General features: G+C 38.4%; 1 pseudogene; it reads right to left on the bottom strand.

The window, feature by feature from the left end:
• Positions 1-852: 852 nt before the first annotated feature.
• On the bottom strand, positions 853-2,043 carry LOC141292031 (odorant receptor 131-2-like; annotated as a pseudogene).
• Between the last annotated feature and the right edge of the window lie 8,182 nt (positions 2,044-10,225).

Genomic DNA, 10,225 nt, shown 5'->3' with positions numbered 1-10,225 from the left:
TCATGTGACGTGACTGATGCCAAACTCGTGCACATTACAGATGGACGTGGCTGTGTATCAAAGGTAAAAAATTATATAAATACTGTTCAGTTTCTCACAAAAATCGATCGTTTCGTGTCTTAAGACATCAATGTATCATCACGAGCCGCAGGGTGTAATTTGGATTTGTCTGTGCATGTTTTTGTTTACTTTTAAAGGTCTGGTGCCCATCCACGTCCATGATAAGGCTGGCAGACTGCACCGGTTTTCGTTAAAAATCTTCGTTTGTGTTTTTCTGAGGAAACAAAGTAACCTACATCTTGGATGCATTGGGGGTAAGCAGATAAACATCAAATTTTCATTTTTGAGTGAACTATCCCTTTAAGCTAGTATTGTAAAAAAAAAAAAAAAAATTGTCAGAAAAGAGAAATTTGCTTATAGATTTCATTCCTATCTACATAATCATGCAGCAAAAAAGTAGCAAATCAAGTGCTGCTAATGACATTGTATTTCATTTTTCTTACTTTCCTATTAAGGCTATTACTTCTTAACCCAATTTGATGTTACATATTTAATAGACAACAAAAAGCTAAAGGGCCTCAATAGTAACTGTGATTATGTTTGTCACATGGCAAGAAAGAATGCAAAACATTGACAAATGAAAACGACACTTAAAAAACACTTTCCCATATCTGTGGTCAGAGCACTGGGAAACATTGTTACAGATTTAATAGATTTGTTAAATATGCTTGTACTTCAAGTGTGGCTGAACTTTAGTAGATCATTGTATAAAGACAGAAGTTTATGTTTTGCAGCTTTAGAGTGTAAAAGTAGTGACAACATATAATTCCCTAAAGCATTTTAGATAAGATTTCAATAACCATCTTCTTGGATAACTCCAACTAAAATGGACACAGCACAGAGACCCAGTTGTATTAGATGCAGCAGAACAGTGCTATTGGCTTTTTTTGGCTGATGTTTTATCAGAGGAGGCTGATTTAGCCACAGCTGCTATAGAGGCATAAATAAACAAAACACACAGACATGAAAAATATAGTTGTGAGAGCTATATCAAGTTTCTTATAGACCTGCAGCCTAAAAAAAGTAGTTGTTGAGCAAAATAAATTCATTGCTACGTTTGTGGTATCAAAAGAATAGAAGATAATAATCTCAGTAAGGGATTGAATCCAGCTTATCATCCAAAGCACACCAATGGCCAAGTTAATTATTCCGTAAGTGGTGATTTCTGCATTTCTGAGAGGGAAGCAGATGGCCACATACCTGTTACACCTGGCCAGCAGAGGGAGCCTTGCCCCTCACTGACTGTTGCTGCTCCCTCTGCTGCTTCGCTGGTTTCTTCCTGTTTGTCAGCCATAAAAGCAAGCTCCACACACACCCCGCGAAGTATTGTTTTGCTCCTAGCTACATTACCAAGCGTTATCCCTTGTTCCCTGTTTCTAGTTCATAGTTTATTCCTGTCCTGTTTTCTAGTTTCAGTCTTAGTCATAGTTTAGCCTTGTTTTTTTTTTTTTTTTGTGTTCTTTTGTTACTTTGTTCTGCCCACCTGGATTTTGACCCACGCCTGTTCTACTGGATTACTCTCTGGATTAATCTTCGTTGTTGTTGTTTGCTGGTGATTCACCCTGTCTGTTTTGACCACGTCAGACAATAAAGCTTTGCATTTGGATCCTCATCTCCGACTCCCTCGTAACAATACCTCTCCAGTGACATTAAAGCCAGATTCAATGTAGAGGCCTGATAGAGAGCTGTTGCAGCCACTATAGAAGCACAAGGCAGACAACTTTCATAAGCAAAAGCCTACAAAGAGCACACACAAACAACACTCATTAAGAGATTAAGTGTATCAACCCAAAGCATGTGTCCAAACAAAATATAGCGAGACGCCTCCTGAAAAACAGTCTTTTTCCTCAAGGTAAAGATCATGACCCCGTTGACATAGAGGAATATTGCACATGAAGACACACACAAAAATGTTTTCAAATCTTGATGCGTCGGCAGTACAGTCTGAGTGATGTTAGATGTAGAATTATTAAAATTAGACATCATCAAAAGGATGAAAGATGTTGTTATACAACACAGAATAATACTGCAAAGTCCTTGTAACAAATGTCCCTGCCAGGCACGTGCACAGGTAGGGCTCAACCTGTGCAGAGCACATGCCCTTTTTGTAGTTACACTCGGAAGTGCCCTTTTTTTGGGGAGTTTTTTTGTTTGTTTTGTTTTTTTAAATAAATCAATGCTATTGGTAACCCTTTACGTCTGTTTGTCTTTTTAACAAATATTTAACCAATTAAAGTCATTAAAAAGCGCATCTCTTAGAACTGCTCGAACTGTCAGTCAAACTTCACAACTCCGTCTCCTGAGCTCCGCGAACTTATGTATCAGCACATCAGTCAGAGTCAGAGCAGAAGCAGATGAACGTCTTCATCTTGTAACGGTAAAATATCTTGTCTGAATGAGTGCAACGTTGTCTTCATGAAATAAACACTAGTATGTCTATAAAGGTTCATATAATGCATCACCACACCGGTGTGATGTTGACGTAATGTGATGTCGTCGTTTTAATGATGGACAAATTGCACACATTCGCTGGTCAAAATGTAAAAAATGCGGTGTAACTGCATTTGAGTTTAACACAAAGAAGCTGAGTGATCCTTGTCAGCTAGGTAAAATATAGTACAAGAAATTTCTATTTTGATTTCAGGGCTATCTGCTGAATGTGTAGGGGGGTGCCCTTTTTCAGTTTCAGCACATGCCCCTTAAAAGGTCTGTGCACAGCCCTGCTCCCTGCAAATCTCTAAACTTGTGTCACCGCTGTTGTTGTAGGCACAGAGAATAATCAAAGAACATTCTACATTTAATATCATTGTAAAGTAGCTGTCGTGAACTACATATGTGACCCTGGACCACAAAACCAGTCTTAAGTCGCTGGGGTATATTTGTAGCAATAGCCAAAAATATATTGTATGGGTCAAAATTATTGATTTTTCTTTTATGCCAAAAATCATTAGGAAATTAAGTAAAGATCATGTTCCATGAAGATTTTTTGTAAAATTCCTACTGTAAACATATCAAAATGTAATTTTTGATTAGTAATATGCATTGTTAAGAACCTAATTTGAAGAACTTTAAAGGTGATTTTCTCAGCATTTTGATTTTTTTGCATCCTCAGATTCCAGGTTTTCAAATAGTTGTATCTCGGCCAAATATTGTCCTATCCTAACAAACCATACATCAATAGAAAGCTTATTTATTGAGCTTTCATGTGATGTATACATCTCAGTTTTGTAAAATTTAACCTTATGACTGGTTTTGTGGTCCAGGGTCACATATGTATTCCCAGTAGCAGCTTTGTGTGCTTGTCAAAATGCCTGTGGAAAAAAACAAAAAAACAATGAGCTTGTAGTGCCTGACTAATAAAGTACATAGCAAATCCCAGTATTTGAGAAAACTAGTGGCAATAAAACATTTAAGTAAAAAAATCTTAGAACTGATTATATTGTAAAATCATTCCACTTGAGTCCTTATAAAGAGATTTGTATTTCTTTTTTTATTAATTAAACTATAAACCCACCCAAATACTTTGTGTTGCTAAAATGTAACTAATTTCATAAAATCATAATTTTTTTTAAATCAAGTGCTTTAGAGACTGACCTCTTTCAATATTCAAGTTGATCCCTGTATATGGATTATTGTTATTTGTTTAAAAAAAAAATCTTACAATTGCAGACCTCAAAGTTTGATTTTCAATGAAAATGGGTCCATATAAATGCACTGATTTGATTCAAAATCTCATTTGTACTGAATATTTGCATTTCGAGTGACAAGGCCAACAGAAGTGCGTTCAGTCACTATAAGTTCTTGTTTTATAGGCCTCAAAACAGTATCTGGCTCTTAACAGTCCTCCTGCAGGCCTCTTTCAGGATGTATCAATACAGCTCTTCTTGATGTACTCTGCAATGTTTGATAAAGATTAAACTTCTGCTTGACTATTATAATTATTAGTAGTAGTATAGATGTAGAAGCAAAGTACGCATTCCCACCTGTTATGTGAGTCCTTTATTTGTATTTTATTATGTGCATTAAAATAGGATATGTGCTTACTGTGTTGATTTGAACTCTCATAACCACATCATGTCAATCTTGGAGCTTACATCAGAATCTACTTACACAGTCCCTTGCGTTTTCATTATGAGTCTCATTAAATATTTACTATTTGGCTGTGTATTTGTACAAATTTGGTCTCTGATGGCTACCTGAGGTGGATACTTTGGGCCACAGGGAGAAGGGAACCTTATGTTTGGCACATGCTGTTATTGAGTGCACTGTGTAAACATCAAAGTATTACATAAACATGATATCTTCAGAGGACGGTCGAAGAAGTTGACATGTGTAGTGACAGATGTGCATTGGAACATACAGTTGAAGTCAAAAGTTTACATACACCTTGTGGAATCTGCAAAATATTAATTATTTGACCAAATAAAAGGGAACATACAAAATGCATAATATGGTTTGTTCACTGAAATGAATATTATATTTCACATAAAAGATGTTTACATATAGTCCACAAGAGAAAATAATATAAAATAATACATAATGTGTTATAAAAATGACCCTTTTATAATTAATAAAAAGGTAACATACACTTTTTATTCTTAATATTGTATTATTACTTAAATGATCTTCAGCTGTGTGTGTGTGTGTGTGTGTGTGTGTGTTTTAGTTATAGTTGTTCATGAGTTTTCTTGTTTTTCTTGAATAGTTAAATGGCCCGCTGTTCTTCTGAAATATCCTTCAAGGTCCTCCTTTTCATACTGAGGAAAACTGAACAGTGTCTACACCGCAGACTGCATAGCCGGCGCAGCCTCAGCTCTCGCAGAAACCGGAGCCTGAACTTCAACAGCGCCCCTGGACGGCTAGGAAGTACCCCTTTCCTAAGCGCTAGGTCCCCGCCCTCGTGTAGTGCTGGAACCTGAGCCTCAGAAACCGTTTTGAGAGGAAGAGGAGAGGGCTAGTTATCGTAGATGCCGGAACCCCTTCAAAAAGAGCTTGCATTCGTTTCCTACCACTTCGAATGCCTCTGAGAGGTGGAGGTGAACAGAGAGTCAGACTTTTAAAAGCCCATACTTCCTCGTTTCAAAGAAAGACGGTGGACTCAGACCAATTCTTGATCTCAGACATCTGAATCAGGCTCCTATATGAAGGCCATTCAAGATGTTGACTTTGAAACAGATTCTTGTGAAGGATACGCCCCGAGGACTGGTTTCTGTCTGTGGATCTGAAAGACACTTACATTCGTATCCAAATAGCGCCCCATCACAGACCTTTCTTGCGGTTTGCTTTCAAGGATGTGGCCTATCAGTATATGGTGCTTCCTTTTGTACTGTCCCTGGCAGGGACGTGCACAGACATTTTGAGGGGCAGGGGCTCAAGTGAAATAAAGGGCACTTCTCATAATTACGTATTTTTTTTTCTTTTTTTTAAACAAAAAAGTATATATATATTAACGCAATGTATGGAATACTATTTTATAAAGGTTTAGAGGAAATTAAAAAAAAGTTAAATTACTCATAAATAAAAAGTTAATTTATAAATATTGTTATTTTTAATGTTTAATGTTAACTTATTTCTACTTAGTTTTATTGATTAATGTACCAGATTCAGTTACTCAGATTTACTACATTTTTTAGAATGTACCAATCCTCCATCTGTTTGCATCTGTAGATTTCTTCTAAATTCACCAATTTATACTATGATATATGCTTATTACTAACTTATTTTATTACATGATGGCTTGGTTGAATTCCAATGTAGAATGCGGTCTGTTATTTCTTGATAAAAGACCGCTGTGCGGAGTATAACAGACCATTGCCATGAAAAACAGAGCGTTGCTATGGACTCACAGGATTCTAACCGTAGAGACGGAGTGTACTATTTTCTTTAGCGGAAGCAATACAATCGGGCTTAAATCAATAAACTCCCTTTTAATATTTTGTGTCAAAATAATTATTTATTTGGTAGATAGCCATTTAATAAGCGGGATAATGTATAGCGATTATCCCTTACACATTAGCTAGTCTAGTAGCTCATGAGGCATGCATGCTAGCAAAACACAGGTGAACTATATATTTGTCTTTGGCTAATCAGCAGTAAATTCGAGCCTTATTCGGGGCACTGGTAGTTTAATCTTTTGTTCATCACCAGCTCCACTCACCTCAGCACAAGCCAAGAAAAACACTGCTGGGAGGGGCTGCAGCAGGGGCTGCAGGTGTGTGTGTCTATGATGTGCGCCGCTGCGCGGGGGTAGGGGGGATGGGCGCTTCAGAACTCCTGACATGATATTTAGATATACCATTCTTCAATAAATATATTTGTTTGACAGGGAAGCTGTGCACAAACAGGAATATATATTACTTTTCAAAAAAAAAAAAAACCACCCCAGAAAAAAGGGCACTTTCTCTCCAGGAAAAAAAAGGGCAGGTGCTCAAGCCCCCTTTGATGTCTATGTGTGCACGTGCCTCTTCCCTGGCCCCCCGCACGTTTACGAAGTGCATGATCATCATCACCTGATCGCTCACAGGTCATTGTTGCTCAACAACCTAGAGCGTTTAGGGTGGAAAATCAACTCAGCCAAGAGTTGTTTGGCTCCCAGACAACAAATTTCCTTTCTGGGAACCGTCATAGACTGTAGTCCAAATGCGAGCTTGGATTACACCGAGTTAGTCCACGTAATTGGCGCCTGGTGCCTGGGCCGTGCTTATGTCAGGGTAACCCATCGCTGTCTCAAATCTGTGGCTACTTGGATGACTTCTCGCATGTTCCTGCAAGGCATTCAGTTGGGGACGATCTCCAGAAGGAAGGTGGTGACAATGGACGCTACCAGCCTGGGCTGGGGTGCTCTGTACAAAGGCAACTCGACATTCGGGTACTGGTTGACCCACAAACGATGCCTGCACATCAACAGCCTGATGATGGCAGTTTGCCTAGCCCTGAAAACCTTCCTGCCAGCCATAGAGGGACATCATGTCCTGGTCCGACAACATGCCGGTGGTGGCCTATATCAACCACCAAGGTGGCCTCAGGTCACTTCCCCTTCAAAGGATGACTTGGCGTCTCCTGTTGTGGGCACAGAAAAAACTCCTCTCACTATGAGTGGTTCATGTGCCGGGCAGACTGAACCAAGGAGCAGGTAAGTTGTTGGGGAACAACGTAGCTCCGGGGGAATGGAGATTACATCCCCAATCAGTTCAGAAGATTTGGTCAGTTTTTGGCAAGGATGAGGTTGACCTCTTTACCTCAGAAGAAAACTTTTACTGCCCAATTTATTTTTTAAAGAGACAGGATGCTCTGGCCCATGATTGGCCCAAAACCTGCCTGTATGCCTTCCCTCAGATCGCCCTGCTACCCCAGGTTATTCAGGCAGACGAGATGCTCTCTCCTCGTTGTGGCCCCCCTCTGGGGGAACCAGATTTGGTTTCCGAAGATGGCCCAGTTGTTGTCCGCAGGACCGTGGCCGAAACCACTGAGAACTTCTCTCACAAGCACAGGGCAACATTTGGCATCCCCAGCTGGAACTGTAGAGCCGCTCGACAGGAGTCTAGCCAACTCCCAGCGAGTGTCACTAATACCATTTTAGAGGCTAGAGCTCCATCCACATAACGTCTCTATGCCCTCAAGTGGTCAGTCTTCAATGACTGGTGTTCAGCACGCAACCAGGATCCGGCTTCATGTGACGTGTCCCATGTGCGGACTTTCCTACAAGAGCTGCTGGATAAGGGGTGCACCCCATCCATCAGTGCTTCCTGTCTTGAGTTTGGGCCTTATGAGTGTTAACTCTACTTTCGATATGGGAACGCTCTGGTTACTCGCGTAACCTCGGTTCTTTAGATGTTAAAGATTCTTTATTGAACCATTTAGACAAAAAAGTGTTCATCTATAGCGTCAGGAAGCATTGAGACCTCTCAATAATAAGACCATCTCTGGCTGTACACATGCATTTGTTGCTGCCATAAAGTCATTTAAATTAGTATCAATATAATTTAAAAACTATTTCAGGCTAAATAAAAAAACATAAATACATTGCTTTAAGTGCAAATTTATTCATTCATTGGGGTGAGGTATGGGGCATAATTTTCACTGTGTGATATATAACAGTCACCAGTTTAAAAACACCCATCAGTTTAGAAAAGCCCACTTTTGTTCTACAGAGATATATTTCATATATTGATATATTTATGTTAGAAAATCTACAAACAATCTTCATGGAACATTATCTTTACTTGGCATAACAGAAAAATGACCCCTTAAAATGTATTGCTGGCGATTACAAATATATTTATAAACTGATGCACATTTATTAGTTTAATCGTACAGGTTTCCGGCAGAATTTAGTTTGTAAAGCTAGTACTATAAAATGGACAAAAAGAAATGTATTATAACATTGAAAACAAATCTATCATCTGAATCTGAATTAATCACATATAAATTGCTTATTGAATTAATTCATAGCTACATAATCATGTTAGCAAAAAAAGAAATGTTTGATTAAGTGATACTAATGACACTGTGTTTTATTTTTCTTATAGTTTACATTTCAAAAAGGCTGTTACTTTTAAGCCCAATTTGATGTTACATATATTCCATAATAGAGAAAAAAAGCAAAAGAACCTTATTAGTAACTGTGATTATGTTTGTCACATGACCAACTAGGGTACAAAACATTGACAAATAAAAACAACACTTACAAAACACTTTTCCATATCTGTGGTCAGAGCACTGGGAAACATTGAGACAGATTTAGTAGGTTTGTTAAATGTGCTTGTGACTGAACTTCAGCTCACTGTATAAAGACATGTTTATTTTGCAGTTAGTAAAAAAGTAGTGACAAAATTTCCTAAAGCATTTTAGATAACATTTCAATAGCCGTCAGGTGGTTTCTCAACCACCTGATGCTACATGTATTTCTGTATTACAACTGTTTTTCTTTTTGAAACGAAATGTGAAGTAGTATTTAAATAAACAGCTAAATGCCTGGTCTCTCAGACCATATATAAGAGGACTTAAACATCTTGGAAAAATCATAAACACCACAAAGCAAAAATACATCACATTTATCGAAGTCATATAGTCAGCGTAAACATAAATGGCTTCTTGGATAACTAAAATAGACACAGCATAGAGATCCAGTTGTATTAGATGCAGCAGAACAGTGCTATTGGCTTTTTTGGCCGATGTTTTATCAGAGGAGGCTGATTTAGCCACAGCTGCTATAGAGGCATAAGTAAAGATAACAACAAAACACACAGACATGAAAAATATAGTTGTGAAAGCTATATCAAGTTTCCTATAGACCTGCAGCCTGAAAAAAGTAGTTTTTGAGCAAAATATATTCATTGCTACTGTAGCGATTAAGTACATTTAATTTAGCTCAAAGGGAATCGAATATGATTCAATAGGGAATTTGAACAGAATCGCTGTTTTACGGCTGTTCAGAGTCGACCCGAGTCGAAACGAGTCGTGTAACAGAAACTCTGCAATGGATATACTATCCAGAAGTGAAAACACTATATATTAGCACAGTAGCAAAATCGGCAGTTTAAGACATTAACTTGTAAGCACGAAACACAAGATACTTATCTTTTCTAATAAAAATATGATTTTATTGGAAAAATCTAACACATAAACACACGCATTCACAAAGGTTGGAGAAAGAGAAAGTGAGGAAAGAATGAGTTTAAAGGAATGAAAATTTGAAGTCCCAAGTTTATAGCTATATGTGCAATTGCTTAGACCTGAACAACCATCAATCACTTAATTAACCCTCATATTGAGTCTCTCAAAGAGGTTATTAAACTTTATCAAATGCACCAGTTCAGTAGAATCTGGAGGTTGTACTTGCCTTGCCTTGCCTTTGTGTTAAGGGAATTCCTTTCATCGCTCGTTCCAGAAAGGGGTTTCCCGCGGTTGCTGATTGATTGGTAGTTCGGTGGTCGTTCGAGTGAAGTCTTGGGCGTTGGCTGATGATGGGGAGTTGTTCGCTGGTTGAAGTTCAGGTCGGCACAGACGTTTGGGGTCACAGCTTGCGGCAAAACTTAACTAGAACACGAAACTCTCAACGGAAAGAAATAAAAGAATTAAAGTAAAAGACGGAAGTGTAACGAACTCCTCATGTTTCCTTTAGAAGAGCAGCTGGCATGTAGGCCAGCGAGCATTCAAAAGAACG

The sequence above is a fragment of the Garra rufa genome, chromosome 19 (genome assembly GCF_049309525.1).
Source record: "Garra rufa chromosome 19, GarRuf1.0, whole genome shotgun sequence".
Lineage (NCBI taxonomy): Eukaryota > Metazoa > Chordata > Actinopteri > Cypriniformes > Cyprinidae > Garra > Garra rufa.
This window is presented reverse-complemented; position numbering and strand designations above follow the sequence as displayed.